We start from the raw sequence: 16,706 nt of genomic DNA, 5'->3' as shown, positions 1-16,706 counted from the left end.
GAAATATTTTTATTCTTTATGTATTGGTATTGATTCTGCAAAGAATTTTTAATTCTTATGTTCCTTAATAAAAAGACTGTGAACGATATAAACTAGTTTGTGACCAGTGACTGAAAATATTATCAGTAGTTTCTAGTATGAGTGAGGGGAACATTTCTCGGTAAATTACCTCTTCCGGGATAGTTCTTTGACTTTTTAACATATGCAGGCAACGTCAGAGTTTATGGAAGGGGACTACTCCCTCACGGCCCGTCCTCGGGCGCAGCGATGCGACTCTTTTTAGGAGCAACGATCCATAGAAGGTTTACGAGGAGCAACAAGAGGTACGAAGAGATACAGTGTTAGTGTCGACCTCCCTGGTCACCAAATGCTCCATGATTACTACAGGTGATTTCCAGACTTTCACACTCCAGTCCCGCTAATGGCCGGATGACCGAGTATTCAGGTTCAATCACCACCGCCAGTGGTTACTCCACCGCCTGCTTCTCAGGAAGAGAGAGTAGCTCCTGGAGCATTACAATACATGATGATTATATCGAGAGTGAAGCGGACGACAAGCCTGAGGAGGGTGAGCTCATGCAAGATCCAAACTTAGTTGGCCGATAATGGGAGGATTACGTCGCTCTATCTTCGCCGTCGCCTTCCCTCCCTACCGCGAGTTCACCTCCGGGAGACATTTGAGGCTTCAATGAGTTACTGGAAAGGGCTTTTAAAAGATGGGATTTTCCTTTACCCGTAATACAGACCGAATGCTTCCTCTATGGTTTTAAGGCTCCTGCTAGGAAATCGGTACGATCCATACCAATAGTGGATTGTATATGGGAAGAAGGTTTGAAGCTTATGAGAAATCCGGCTTCTGTTCTGGCTGTATTACCAAGGATGGAAAAAAAAAATACAAAGCACCCGATTCGGCTTCCGCGTGCTTGGTTGGGAATCCTCGACCGGATTCATTGATAATGCAGGCAGTGAAGAGGCGCTCCAGGAATCCGCCATCGCCTTGGCCCGTGCCTCCAGACAGAGAAGGTAAGCGGCTTGACAGTATCGGCAGACGCTTTGCTACTATGGCAGCTACTTCTATCAAGGCCTCCAGTGCCTTAACAATTTTGGGTCGAAATGGCCGCCAGTTTTGATCGGATCTTGACCGTTTCTTGAGGTCCTTCCCGAGGATAAAAAAAAGGAAGCAAAAGACTTCCTGCAGGAAGGTGCTAGGGCTTCTTCTGAAGTCATTGATTCGGCTATGGATCTGTCCTCAATTGCTTTGACATATGGCAGGAGCCGCGTTTCTCCGTAGGCAGGGCTGGTTTAGGATGACGTCCTTCCGCCTTGAATTTCAATTGAAGATCTTGGACATGCCCTTCGATGGGGAAAACCTGTTTGGTAAACATGTTGACGAGGCATTACAGAGCATCAAGACGGATATGGAGATGGGGGTTCCTTAGGGAAGCTGCAGCAAAGGAGTTTTCAGTCTTTTCGTGGAGGAAGAGGACAAAACACAGTTTCAACAAAGACCTTCCTATCATACAGATTTCAGCCTTACTCCCAACAGAGTTATAGGCCGCAGTATGGGGGTCAGCAGCAGCAACCAACGCGTTGTGCAATCAGCTAGACGCAAGCCTTCTGCATGAGGTATATCACAAGATTCCTCTAGAACACAGTGATGTTTTCCATCCACCAGCCACCTCTTCTCGACTTCAGCCTCAGAAGATCCATCAGCTTTCCTCTTTTCTGTGCCAATGGGAAGCCATCACGAAGGACAAAGGGGTGTTGGACATCATCCATTGGGGCCACACCATTTAATTTGTTTAGAAGCCTCCTCGGAATCTGCCTGCAAGGAGAACACATCAACATATTTTGCTAAAGCTAGAGATCTCGACCTTGCTCTTAAATGGGGCAATAGAAAGAGTTCCTTCCAGTCAATGAGGGAACGGCTTCTATTCCAACTTCTTTGTAAGGAAAAAATGCGGGAAATGGAGAGAGGTCAATCAATCAATCAATCAAGGCATTTATAGAGCGCACTACTCACCCGGAGGGTCTCAAGGCGCTTGGGGGGGGTGGGGTGCCGCTACTGCTCGAACAGCCAGGTCTTGAGCTTCTTCCTGAAGGAGAGGTGGTCTTGGGTCAGGCGAAGGTCGGTCGGGAGGGTGTTCCAGGTCTTGGCGGCCAGGTAGGAGAAGGACCTTCCTCCTGTTGTCGCTCTTCGGATGCGGGGGACGGCGGCGAGGGCGTGGTTGGTCGATCGGAGGTGGCGTTTGGGAGCGTAGAAGTTGAGGCGGTTGTTGAGGTAGCTCGGGCCATGGTCGTGTAGGGCTTTGTGTGCGTGGGTGAGGAGACGGAAGGTGAATCTCTTGTTGACGGGGAGCCAGTGCAGGTCTCTCAGATGTCCGGAGATGTGGCTGCGTCGGGGGATGTCGAGGATGAGTCTGGCTGAGGCGTTCTGGATCCGCTGGAGTCTCTTCTGGAGCTTGGCGGTGGTTCCGGCGTAGAGGGCGTTCCCGTAGTCCAGTCGGCTGGTGACGAGGGCCTGGGTGACCGTCTTCCTGGTCTCGGTGGGGATCCACCGGAAGATCTTCCGTAGCATGCGCAGGATGTTGAAACAGGACGCGGAGACGGCGTTGACTTGTCTGGTCATGGAGAGGGAGGAGTCCAGGATGAAGCCCAGGTTGCGTGCGTGGTCTGTCGGTTTGGGTGCGGTGCCCAGGGCGGGGGGCCACCAGGAGTCGTCCCAGGCGGAGGGCGAGGAGCCTAGGATGAGGACTTCCGTCTTGTCTGAGTTCAGTTTCAGGCGGCTGGTCGTCATCCACTCGGCTACATCTTTCATCCCTTCGTGGAGGTTGGTTCTGGCGGCGGCGGGGTCGTTGGTCAGGGAGAGGATCAGCTGGGTGTCGTCGGCGTAGGAGATGATGTTGAGGTTGTGTTGGCGTGCGATGGCCGCAAGGGGGCTCATGTAGACGTTGAAGAGGGTGGGGCTGAGCGAGGAGTCCTGAGGAACGCCGCAGATGACTTCCGTGGCTGCAGATCTGAACGGTGGCAGGCGTACTCTCTGTGTCCTTCCAGCGAGGAAGGAGATGATCCACTCCAGAGCCTTTTCCTGGATTCCGATGTTGCTGAGGCGCTGCACTAGGGTGCGGTGGCAAACAGTGTCGAACGCCGCGGAGAGGTCTAGGAGGATGAGGGCTGCTGTTTCGCCGTTGTCCAGCAGGGCTCGGATGTCATCGGTGGCAGCGATGAGGGCGGTCTCGGTGCTGTGGTTGGCTCGGAAGCCAGACTGTGAGGGGTCGAGGGATCCATTCGTCTCGAGGAAGGCGGCCAGCTGCTTGTTGACGGTCTTCTCGATGACTTTGGCTGGAAACGGGAGGAGCGAGATGGGGCGGTAATTCTTGAGTTCGGTGGGGTCCGCTGTTGGTTTCTTTAGTAGAGCGCTGATTTCGGCGTGCTTCCAGCTCTCAGGGAAGGTGGCGGTGTCGAAGGAGGTGTTGATGATGTCCCGCAGGTGGGGTGCGATGACAGCGTCGGCCTTGTTGAAGACGTGGTGAGGGCAGGGGTCTGTCGGAGATCCGGAGTGGATAGAGTTCATCGTGCAGATGGTGTCTTCTGTGTTGATCTGGGTCCAGGCGCTGAGGGTGGTGGTGGGGGGCGTTGGTGCGGTCGTGGGGAGCGTTGTTTGTGGGCTGAAGCTGTTGTGTATGTCAGCGATCTTGTTGTGGAAGTAGGAGGCGAGGGAGTTGCAGAGGTCTTGCGACGGGGTGATGTCGTTGATTCCGGCGTTGGGGTTGGAGAGCTCTTTCACGATGTTGAAGAGTTCCTTGCAGTTGTGTGCGTTGTTGTCCAGCCGGTCCTTGAATGCTGATTTCTTGGTGGCGTGGATCAGTTGATGGTGCTTCCGGGTGGCGAGCTTGAGGGTGGTCATGTTGTCCGGTGTTGGCTCCCTTCTCCAGGCTTTCTCGAGGGCTCGGCAGTTCTTCTTGGAGCTCTTGAGTTCGTCGGTGAACCATGGGGCCTTCTTGCTGCCGGGTCTGCTAGGCGGGGTCCTCAGTGGGGCGAGGTCGTCTGCGCAGTTGCTGATCCACTTTGTGAGGTTGTCGGCGGCCTGGCTGGGGTTCGCTGAGCTGGCGGGAGGGTGTTGGCTCAAGGAAGTGGCGAGCTGGTTTGCTTTGATCTTGTTCCAGTTTCTTCGCGCAACCTGTTGCTGGTGGTGGTGGATCGTGGATCTTCTGAAGGTGAAGTGGACGCAGCTGTGGTCCGTCCAGTGGAGTCCGGTGGCGTGGCTGAAGACGATGTCCTTGCTGGAAGAGAAGACAGCGTCGAGTGTGTGTCCGGCGAGGTGGGTGGGGGTGGTCACCAGCTGCTTGAGTCCGAGGATGGCGAGGTTGTCAAGCAGGGTGGTGGTGTTGCGGTCGTTGTTGTTCTCCAGGTGGAAGTTGATGTCCCCCAGGAGGATGAAGTCAGCGGAGGGGAGGGCGTGCGGGCTGATGAAGTCGGCGATGTCTTCACTGAATTGTGTGCGTGGTCCCGGGGGTCGGTAGATGAGGGTGCCTCTGAGGGTGGTTTTGGGGTCCGTGTGGATCTGGAAGTGCAGGTGTTCGGCGGTTGTCAGGGTGTCGTCGGTGTTGGTCGCGATGCGGATGGTGTCTCTGTAGATGATGGCGATGCCTCCTCCAGTCTGGTTGCCGCGGTCTCTTCGGGTGATCTTGTAGCCCTCTGGGATGGCGATGTCGGGCGCTGAGGAGTCGTTCATCCAGGTTTCCGTGAGGAAGGCGACGTCAGGAGCTGTGGTGTCGAGGAGGTTCCAGAGTTCGATGGCGTGTCTGTGGACGGAGCGGGTGTTGAGTAGGATGCACTTGAGGTGGTTGCTGCTGGTGTTCGGCTTGGCGGGCGCTGGTGCGGGGCAGGTCCGGATGCAGGTGAACTTGCAGGCGTGGCAGCTGAAGGGTCCGTGGGTTCGTCTCGGGGTGGCTCGGTAGCATCCCGGGATTCGGCCGGTGTTGAGTGTGTTGAGGGTGGCGGCGTCGTACGTCCGGCGGGGGCCAGGGGTCTTGGCCCTGGGCGCGGTCCAGGCGCGGACGGGCGCAGACGGGCTTACCTTTGGCGCACCTTCGGCGCTCAGTCGGTGCTCCCGCTGCGCGCGTCAGCTGCGCGGTCGCTCTGGGGGCGTCATAAAAAGGGAGTCGGTCGGGAGGGTCTGCGGGAGGGCGGGAGCGGGAGCCAATCGGCTGGCGGGGGGGCGGGGCCGCGGGCTAGGGCGGCGGGAAAATCTGGCGCGGCCTCGGCGGGCCTCGGGTGGCTGGGGTGGCGGGAAAATCTGGCGCGGCCTCGGCGTGCTCGGGTGGCGGGAGGCTGGTGGGCTCGGCGGCCCTCGGGTGGCTGGAGGCTGGAGTGCTCGGCGGCCCTCAGTGGCTGGGGCTGAGCAGGCAGGCACAGGAGCGTGGGGGTGACCAGGCCAGGAGGCGCAGTGGTCACTCCCTGGCTCTGGTCGGGCTCCCCTTAAAAAGGGAGCCGGTCGGGAGGGTCTGCGGGAGGGCGGGAGCGGGAGCCAATCGGCTGGCGGGGGAGCGGGGCCGCGGGCTAGGGCGGCGGGAAAATCTTGCGCGGCCACGACGGGCCTCGGGTGGCGGGAGGCTGGTGGGCTCGGCGGCCCTCGGGTGGCTGGAGGCTGGAGTGCTCGGCGGCCCTCGGTGGCTGGGGCTGAGCCAGACAGCTGAACAAATACATCAAGAAATAATCATTCAGAATGTTGTCCCTGCAAGAGGTTCTCTTATTGGTGAACAAGGGGGATTTTTTTGTGTCCCTCGATCTCTTGGATGCATACTTCCACATTTCCATCCATGCAAAGAAAGCATTGTCAGTTTATAAGGTTTGAGGTGGCAGGGTGTCACTATCAGTTCATAGTTCTACTTTTTGGCCTTCACTCGGAGCCATGCATTTCACGAAATGCATGGCTCTGGTAGCGACTTTTCTGAGAAGGCAGGGCCACAAGGACGATTGGCTGGTGAAAGGGCCATCGTTCCACTCTGCAAGAAGGTCTACACAGACATGTCAGCGGCTATTCAAGTCTCTAGGCTTGCTACTCATTGAAGAGAAGTCATGCCCGATTCCAAGCCAGCGACGTATATTTCTCGGAGTGGTATTGGACATCAGAATAATGAAAGCTTTTCCCACTCCATAACAAAAGCACAAGATAATGCCCTTGGCAGCCCTTCTGCGCGCAATAGAGTCCACTTCTGTGAGAGTGAACAAATCTTTGCTGGGGATGCTGTCATCATGCATCCCGTTGATACCACATTGTTGTTTGCACATGAGACCTCCATGAGAGCAGCTGGGCATGCAGTGGATTCTGGTACGGGGCTCCTTCGAAGACATCATTCTCATCTCTCGGTCAATGTGGGATGTCATGGTGGGAGGAAGAGCGCAATATCTCTCCGGGCCTCCCATTTCAGGCAACACGGCCCAGTTACGTTAGGAATACGGATGCTTCGGTTGGGGAGCGCATCTCCAGAAATTGAAAATCCATGGAAGATGGTCTGTTCAAGAAACGCAATTGCACATCAATCTCTTGGAATTGAGGGCAGTCTTTCTGGAACTGCAGGCGTTCTGTCCAAGAATCCAAGGCGATTCTGTTCTGGTGAAAACAGACAACACCACAACGATGTTCTACGTGGCCAAACAAGGGGGCACCGGGTCTTGCACATTATCAGATCAAGCCCAGGAAATCTGGAAATGGCTAATACAGCACGAGATAACGTTACATATAGAGCATGTTCCAGGCATGGACAACGAATGGGCGAATTCTTTAAGCAGAACCAACTCCCAATGTAACAAATGAGAATTAGATTTGAAGCTGCTACGGCGAGTTTTCAAACTGTAGGGTACTCCGAAACTGGATCTCTTCGCGACCGGCAACAACAAGAAGAGCGAGAAGTTCGCCAGCAGATTTCCCGAGGCCAACTCTTGGGGGAACACTTTGCACATGCAATGGACAGGAATGTTCGCCCATGCTTTTCCGCCGTTCCCTCTCATTCCGGGGTGCTGTGCAAAATCAAGAAAGAACCATGCCATCTCATTCTCATAGCACTGGCAGGGCCGAGGCAGCTTTGGTACCCAGCACTTCTACTGTGCTCAATATCCCCGCACATTCTCTTTCAACCACTGCCAAACTTGCTGTCCATGGACAACGGTCAGATTCTTCACCCTCAGATCAAATCTGTGTTTATCGGCCTGGAATCTCACCACTATGAATTTAAAGATCAAGACATCGCTCCAAACTGCAAGTCCATCCATCCTACAGCGCTCCAGAGCTTCTTCCACTAATAAATCATACGCTGCAAAATGGAAGAGATTTTGCCATTGGTTTGTTGAAAAAGGTATTCATCCTTTTCTGTCAACCCCAGAACAGGTATAACCTTACCTTCTTCTTTTAGCAAGATCAACATTTTCTCATTCATCAATCAAAGTACACCTGGCAGCAATTTCCAGGCTTCGCGGGAAACTGGGGGAACTCTCGCTATGATCTACAAGAATAGTAAAGGAATGATTGAAGGGCCTTTTCGGAGTTTTTCCACCCTTGAAGCGTCCTGCGATTCCATGGCAGTTAAACACAGTCCTCACTCATCTGATGAAACCGCCCTTTGAGCCGATCCACGAAGCTGAATTGAAATACGTTTTGCGGAAAACTTCACTCTTGTTGGCCCTCACGTGGCTAGGAGAATCAGTGAAATTCAAGCCTTCACTGTTGCTGAACCTTTTCTATAGTTTAAACATGATAAAGTAATATTGAGAACAAATCCACATTGTATACGTATGTTCCAACTTCTTTTCATCTAAATGAACCAGTAGTACTAACAACGTACTTCGGAAATCCTTCCACCTCTGCTGAAAAATCATTACATTCTTTGGATGTGAAGTGATGCCTCAAATATGTGAGGTGATGCCTCAAATTCTGCATCCATAGAACAAAAACTTTCAGGAAATCGGAACAGCTCTTTGTATCTTTTACATCTCCAAGCAAAGGCCAGGTTCTTTCTAGGATTAGTATTGCACGTTGGATTTCTTCTGCGATTATTTTCTGCCATAACAAAGCTGGAAGACCGTTGTCTGCAAGGGTGACTGCGCACTCCACAAGGAAAATGACCGCCTTTTCAGCCCTTTTTGTCGAAGTATCACTTCCAGACATCTGTAGAGCGGCAACATGGTTGAACGTGCAACCGTTTACCAGATACTACTGCCTGGATTCGCCTTGGAAGACGGATGCAGCAGTGAGTCAAGCTGTCCTGAGGCATCTGTTCATGTGAGGTACAGTCTTTTCGTATCTATTACGCCTGTTCTATGTTTGTTTTGGACACAGGGAATGTTTCTGGTGTGTCTATATACGTGTGTTTTATATATACTTATATACATATTCTTATATATATATGTGTATATATATATAATTTTTTTGGGGATAACCGGTTATTTTTCCTAGATTACTGTCATATTATATAGATATATATGTTTATTCATATGGATACGAAGGTGTCTTCGCCTGTTCATGATGATTAAGGGAATGGTACTGCTAACTACTCTGATTCAAGCATGTGAATCATGAAAGATTCAATACTGGAGAAAAAACAAGTTACTTACCTGTATACTGCGGTTCTCCAGTATTGATATCTTTTAAAGATTCACATGCAGTCGTCCTTCCTCCCCTTCTAAGCTTGCCACTTTTTAGGTCGAGGACTCGTCGCACTGCTGTAAGCAGTGTGGGCGGAGCCCGAAGATTTAATGTTTCTTAGAGGGGGCTTGGATTCGAGGGCTTTTTTTTAAGGTTCCAAGAAAGAACCTTAAAAAAACGCCCCCGAATCCGAAAAAGACGGGGCTTGGATCTTTCTCTCCTCTTCCTATTGGCTGGAATTTTACCTTCCAGCCAATGGGAAGAGGAGAGAACGAAAACCACACCCCGAATCGCAAAAAGACACTGGTTTCTCCGAGGCACTCCTGCCTCACCTCGGAGAAACGTGGTTGTGTGTCTTCTGGCTCTGCAGGTGCTCATGTCCCCGTGTCTGAGGGATGCTTGTGGCCTCGCGCGTTTTGGTAGGCTTCCTGCAATGCCAGAAACTGGTCCTGGGAAGCTTGTTTCCGTTCCGGGGAAGACATGGCTTGGCAGTTAGAGCTGGACTGTTCCCATGAGGCACAGGGTCAGACTGATTTGCATATGGCCATGTCTGAACTGGGGTGGCAGAGTGGGCTAAAGAATGGCGATGGATTAAACCCAAATCAGTTGACTGGGGGTGAGTGCTTGTATTGTCAACGCTCCGTCCATCATTTCCTTTGGTTTTGCTTTGTTCGCCATAAGTTGGCAGGGTATGCTCAGACGTGAGTCCCTTGCTCACTTTGCCACTGGATTCAAGCTAGCCCGGCTGAAGACGGCTGCAATGCCAGAAACCGTACTGGGAATCTTGTTTCCGGTCCAGGGAAGGCATGGCTTGGCAGTTCGGGCAGGACTGTTCCCATGAGGCACAGGGTCAGACTAATTTGCATATGGCCATGTCTGAACTGGGGTGGCAGAGTGGGCTAAAGAATGGTGATGGATTAAACCCAGATCAGTTGACTGGGGGTGAGTGCTTGTATTGTCAACGCTCCGTCCTTCATTTCCTTTGGTTTTGCTTTGTTCGCCATAAGTTGGCAGGGTATGCTCAGACGTGAGTCCCTTGCTCACTTTGCCACTGGATTCAAGCTAGCTAGCTAGAGTGTTGAGGGCAGAGTGTTGAGGGCAGAGTGTTGAGGGCAGAGGGCAGAGTGTTGAGGGCAGAGGGCAGTGTTGAGGGCAGAGAGCAGAATGTTGAGGGCAGAGAGCAGAGTGTTGAGGGCAGAGTGTTGAGGGCAGAGTGTTGAGGGCAGAGTGTTGAGGGCGGAGTGTTGAGGGCAGAGTGTTGAGGGCAGGGGGCAGAGTGTCGAGGGCAGAGTGTTGAGGGCAGAGTGCAGAGTGTTGAGGGCAGAGTGTTGAGGGCAGAGTGTAGAGGGTTGAGGGCAGAGGGTTGAGGGCAGTAGGTGCGTCGGTTTGTGAACATATATATTTTGAATATTTTACAGTATCCGGTTTCCACCAAATTTGTCTGGGCCAAAGTGCAAATCTGTACATTTCCATTCAGGTGATCGTTTGCTAATGCCTGGTACTCATTTTAGGTTTCACCTGTATAGCACTTGCACTGTGCTTGAGAAAACGATTGTGTTTAATATAAACCTACAAGGGACTTATATCCTGCCTCACTCTCTCACTATATAATACTCACTCTTTCACTTTTTACTACTCGCTCTCTAATACTCTTTACTAATAACTCTCTCCTACTCACTATCAACTACTCACTCTACTACTTACTCTGTGTGTGGGTGCTAATGCAATAGGTCTCGCATATGCAAACGATTAAGCTATTGACAATGTAAATGACAATGCCATTTATTTATGATTTTAAAAAAAAAGTCAAGAGCAATGCCAATAGCTCTACCTTTAATAATGCCGAGACCATTGCATTGTAAATGCTTGTTACCTCATGCGACTGCTTACCCTAACACTCTGGTGCGCGAAATCTGAGGTATGGTGGCCCTGCTGGGGAGTTGAGGTTCTAGGGCTTGTCTCTGATTGGTTAAAGTTTAGACCAACATAAAGATGCTGATGGATGTCAAAGTTTTCCTTTCCTTTTGATGGTTTCTAATGTTTTTTTATAGTACTGCTTTTCTAACTTCCGCAAGACTCCCACCATGATGACTGGGAAGATTCAAGCATGTGATTCTATGAAGATATCAATACTGGAGAACCAGAGTGTATAGGTAAGTAACTTGTTTTTTACTGAATATAATCGTTCATCAATCACGTACTTAAGGTTATCAAAAATAAAGGAAGAATTACTCACCACAGACACAGAATTAATCTGTACAATTTGGTGAGTCAAGAGGACATCAGCATCAGCACCATTAGGAATTAATCAAAATTATCTGCAATAAAGCAAAACAAGGTTTGTGTTTTTTAAGGGGGGTATCAATTAGAAGTTGCCTGAAATGCACTTATCAGGAACAGAGAAAATGACTGTCAAGGACACAGCTCTTACCTGAAAGGCTACCAAGTATCGTTGAAGTGTCGGCTGCGGTCCAGCACGCAGTCCAAGACCAGGAAGGCAAAGTCCGTCAAGGACAGCTTCTAGTGTCAGCCTGCTTTGGGCTCTTTGACTAAATCAAAACACGCATTTGCAATGCAATCATTACCAAAAGTTTGAGCTATTGCCGTTGCTAATAATAATGCAACACCAATTGCTCAGACTTTCAGTAATGCAATAGCTACCGCACTGCAAATTAATCACAGTACGCACTCTTTAGCTTTAAACATCTTAAGCTAAAATGTGAGTGCTGCGATTGCTTCAAAAGTAAACCATGAGACAAGGAAAGGGAAATATTTGTGATCTGCGGTCTCGGAGGCCAAAAAACACCACTAACAGGCATTAGAAAGAAAAACAATAACCACCAGGAGCAAAGAGTAAATATTTTTGTTAAAAGATATGTTTTTTTCTTATACTCCATTTCTTTATATAAAAAGAACATTCACAGCCAAATAGTGAAAGCAGAGACCATACCAGTGGCGGTGAACAGACCGCTGAACACTTACGAGGCGAAACACAGTTGCTGAAACCGAACCTCCGCACCCTCTTCCTCAAATGAAACGTGCTTCCTGTAAAAAAAATGGCAACTGCAAAGACATCAGTGACAGCCAAAGCATAACCACAAGAAATGCCAGTGACAGTTGTGCACGTTTTTCACTGCCATCAATCACGTCAAAATGTTTTGTCTTTAAGAACAGATTTCCACCAAAATAGGGACAATTGAGGGCAAAAAGTGCGCGAACATTGGACTGCAATGGGTTTGCCCAAAATGTAGCGCCTAAGAAAGGGAAAGACATGCCCTAGTGAAGCTGGAGTAAAGCCAATTGGGCCACTCGGACTGGCCAGCCATCTCTATGGCGCGAAACTCTCACTACAGGAGTGACACTCTAATTTTCGCAAAAAAACATATTAATTGCAGAAAATGCATTTTGATAAACACGTCAGTCTTATGCCTATTTGAGAATTAATGATTCTGAGGTCCAAAGCCCTCCTGTAAATACTGTTTTTCTCCTCGAAATAGTATCATCACCTTAATCTGAAATTTATATGCTTTTATTTACTTTTCAAAGGTTGCCTTTAAATATCGTTTTGGACATGTCATTCTGTCCTCGCTTTATGGAGAGGTGCAAAAGTAAAGCGCCCTGACACTCCGCCTCGGATTGGTAACACGGGCTCTCGGGCAATGCCCGAGGGGCAGGTGTCATAGTTCCTGCTGTGGGCTGCTTTTTTGAGCAGTCTGGGGCCGATTTGGGCGGTGTCTCTATTTTCGGAATACAGCCAGCGGCCTAGTGGGTGTCTGAGTGGTCTTTCTGCAGGTAGATAGGCGCTCATTACCACCCCCGCCACCAACACTGCCGGTCCCCCGCCCCCGGTTTAGCAACAGGCAGAAGTATCACTCCCTTTGTCTCGCTGGGCGGGCCATTAATGTATGCACATACTGAGCGGGGCAGGGGGCCTCAGTAGAGGTGGTCTCACTTGTTTTCAGGTGTGTTTCACTAGTGTAAACTAATGCGTGCATTTTTTAAAGCCCCCCCTCCTTCTTTTTAATGCAATTATGCTGAAGCAGTGATTTGAGGAAAGGCATTATGCAAATGTGGGCCGATTTTTTTTTTGTGTGCCCAGGCCGATTTTCAATCCCAATGCGACCCTGCTGACACTCTAGAAGTCGGAATCCAGTAATACTTCAGAAATGCAGGCTCGTGACATGTATCAACAAGTCTGCATGTCCACTGACATGAGCAAGATGTAATGGGTGTTAATGATGGATTAACTGTATACAGTTTTCTCTTTCTGATTACGTGGAGGTGCTTTCCATCTGTTTTGTTGCCACACTATCCCTCGTGACCCCGCCTTCTTTCTGCTTTTCAGCTGGGTGTACCATTTGCCTTGGTGTTTTTTTTGTTTACATTCAAATCGCGCGGGCCCTTCTGGCATCTAAGAATGCCAAAGTTTGTATTTTGTAAACTGTTCGAATTGAGCACAAAGTGTACACGCACATTTCTTGTGATTCATCAACACCGGAGTGGTCAACAAAAACAACTTCAGTGTAGCACACCAGTCGGATATACTGGCAAAATGTAGGCCACAGAGAAAAGCAAAGAGTATGGTTAGAAGATTATAGATACGGCAATGCTCGGTTTTGTGGCGTCTCCACAAACGAAATAATGTATTATAAGATAATACTGCTCCGCATTTCCAAGCGACATAAAGAACGAGTTGGTCGAGCGGGTGCATGCTGTGAAAATAAGGCAATGTCCGCCATTGTTTGCATGGCGCCTGTGTTGTTCACGTTGAAGCGGGCATCAGGCTGTAACCTTAAGCACGGTGCCCTGGCCATGAGGAGCAGACAGCAGAGAGTTGAAAAGCGGTACCGTGCGATGAGGAGCAGAGAGTCCCCTGCAGGAAAGCATGTACTGCTGCAATAGGAGAGTTGTTTAAAATAAATAGTGCTCCCAGACCTAAATGAAACACACCGAATAGCAATACAAGTAAAAGAGCCAGTCCTTATGGGAGGTTACAAATGCAGACAAGGCGGTAATAAGGAGGGAGTAACAAGCCTATTAACAAATCAGAATCCAGAATTTAGAAAGGACAGCAACAGGAGGTAATTGAAAAGATGGGCGGAGAGTAGGCGGAGCTTCAAGTCCATACCCGAGTATAGCATGCCTCACAGAGCAGCACATGCGCTGCCCAGGCTCGACCTAAACAGGGCTCTGAAAGATATAAAAGGATTTCATGGTCACGCAGTTACAAGCAAAACCAGAATGACAATGTTGCAAGAGAAAAATGTCTTGCATGTCTGGTCCTGAAGCTGAGGCGCTTACTTTCAATGTTACAATGTATTAACCACACCATTTCTTCAGCTGCGAGGTAGCAGTCGGTCTGAGAATACGAAGGATAAAGCTAAAGTGGCACAGTGCTTAATTTGAGCAGGTGCTTTCAGGTGCTCAGCACTTGCACTTCTTTCACAGGGCCGGGGCTACAATTTCTGAACCTGCAGGTGGTGGTCTCGATATTAATTGTTCAATTCAAAATAAAAAGAATAACATACATTGCATGGTGACTGGCTGGTAAATGTTCATAGGCAGGCCGACATTGCCTGTCCAGGCCGGCATGATTGTGTATCACCACGTCAGTGATGATGTCATCATGCTGATCACAAATCCAAGAAGTCATCGACAAACTATGGCTTGCATTCTAATCCCCTAGTCTGCTGCACCCTGACACTGCCTGAGCCTAAACCTCCCATTGAATAATTGTAGCTGGGGGCTGGCTCATGACAGAGTTGAGGCAAGGAAGCTGCAAGAGCGCATTTGGAACTTGGGAGTGAGGGCTCTTGAGGAAGAATAAATGAAAGTAAGTGCGGACTTTTCACTTGTTGCGTAGCCAGAACAGCATATCCTGCAGCCCTGCATTGCGGCTATCTCAATGTGCTCGATGAGGCTGTGGCCCAACACAACTTTTGTGTGCCAGTAGAATCTGTGCGCTGCACCCCAACATGGTAATTGCTGAGCCTGAGTGAGTCCAGTAGGCACCACAGCCATACTTACCAGCATTGGCAGCATTACTGCTGGGGACAATGCCTGTGCTGTAGCAGGCAGGATCACAGCAAGCTGAGAAGTGGATGCCGATGCCGTCGCCATCCCTGGACATACTAATTGCAGGCAGCACCAGCAGTGACATGACCTGCTGTGCTCAAGCAGCCCCTTGTTCCGCAATCAACCCAGTCATACCACACTGATTAATATATGCAAAAAAAGCATTTTCATTTGGTGTACATTTTGTTTTTGTACTCAGTGTAGGTAAGAAATTAAAACATCTTCCGCTCCTTTAGGAATGACAACAGGAAAACGCAGAGTTCAGAATAGCAGAGACATGTACAGGCTGACGAAAGGGGTCACAGGCAGCAGCAGTGTTAGATATGAGAGACAGCGAGAGTAAAGAGGAGAAGAAACAACAAGAGAGGAGAGAGATAAAATGGAGCAAAGTAGAAGAAAAGGAGGAGAGCAAATCAAATACAAAGAGAATTCAGCCATCAGGTGAAGAAGACAGCATTAAGAAGAGAGAAGATATAATGAAAGGATCTGGAGGACAGGACAGAGGAAAAAAATAGAGACACAGCTAATCACTGCTAGAGAGTGATAGTAAAGAGCCAAGATCGAGGGGAGAGAGAGCAGAGCATGGATAAATGTGAAGAGAAAAAAGGGCAGGGCTAAAATGAATAGAGGTCAAATCAGAAATATAGGGTGTGACAAGGGTGATAGAAAACAATTAGAGAGGTGAGAGGATAGACTCTTAAAGCAAAGACTTAGGGGACAGACAACAGATCAATTTTAGAAGATAGAGACTGAGGCAGTGAGAGTGTTGAAAGTGGGGCTCACTGGAGGAAGACGTGTGCAGTGGCCTCCTTGGCAAAATTTTCAGCACCTGCACTTCTTTTTTTACAAAAGCACTGAAATGGCGTGCACGTATTGCTCAGCGCGTGGCTCCAATGTAATTACTTAAGGCAGTAGCAACGAAGGCCAATTTCACTAGCGATGTGCATTCCCGTTTAAAGGAGACCCCTGCAGTGTTTGGAAAACTGCTGATGTGAGCAACCAGCTAAAGTAGTAACAATGTGGGATCCCCTATAAAAATATGCTAGGTCTGCATAATAAAAGCAAAGTTCTTGTTACATTGACATCATATGTGAAAATACATCCACTTTATGTGCCTTAAATACATAATTCCACAAATATTCTGGAAAACTACACAAGGTAACAGCATGTAACATATTTGAAAAGTTAGGAAAATATACAAGTAATGTGTACATTTAGAAAAGAGATGCAGCACACATATAATTCATAATTCATGCAAACAAGGATATACAAAATGTGTAATTGTTGACCTGGTGGCTTTTCCAGATCCTAATGAATCTTGGGTACAGTGTAAATTGGTGGCATACAGGGTAGTTTTCTTTTCAAAAAGTCAAACTTCAATTAATCTAGACAGCCTTTTTACAAGCCCTTGTCGGAAGCTGGCTCTTTATGTGATATATCAATAATCTGGTATACCGTGTAAAGAGTCCATGGGTTCCCTTAACAGTGGACAGAGGTTTGCTGTGGAATCCCATAGTGATCTATTAGGGGGCAGTGTGTCAAGAAGCCTTAGGCTTAACACAGAGTGCAAAATACACACACTGATTAATAAGTAACACCACATCTCAAGAAGGAGATCCACACCGGTTTATAAAAATAGCAAGTATTTTTAAATATGTTTAGGCATCAGAGAAAAATCGTTCCGGAAGTAAGTTTTCAAATATACATTCTTTAAATTTAAAAAGTGCTCACAGTGCAATTTCTGAATGCTAGAATGTTATCCTATGGAAGGAAGGACAAGTTCTGCAAACAGGTATATAGTACAGTGACTTGCAAGACAAATCTGCAGGAGATATGGTGAGTGGTGGTCAAGGTCCAAGGCAGCACCAACAGTACACCACCAGCGGGATAAGGACGACCGGGAGCAAATCAGCATCAGGAACTTAATGCGCTTCAGTGGGGATCTATCTGTATAAAAAGAGGCTGCAGGTTCTGGCTAGGAAGCCAG

General features: G+C 48.9%; 1 long non-coding RNA gene across 4 annotated transcripts in view; it reads left to right on the top strand.

Moving 5' to 3' along the window:
* The window catches only part of LOC144756087 (uncharacterized), a 1,092,383-nt gene that overhangs the window by 801,062 nt on the left and 274,615 nt on the right, over positions 1-16,706 (top strand). The window lies entirely within an intron of this gene.

The sequence above is a fragment of the Lissotriton helveticus genome, chromosome 5_1, assembly GCF_964261635.1.
Source record: "Lissotriton helveticus chromosome 5_1, aLisHel1.1, whole genome shotgun sequence".
Lineage (NCBI taxonomy): Eukaryota > Metazoa > Chordata > Amphibia > Caudata > Salamandridae > Lissotriton > Lissotriton helveticus.
This window is presented reverse-complemented; position numbering and strand designations above follow the sequence as displayed.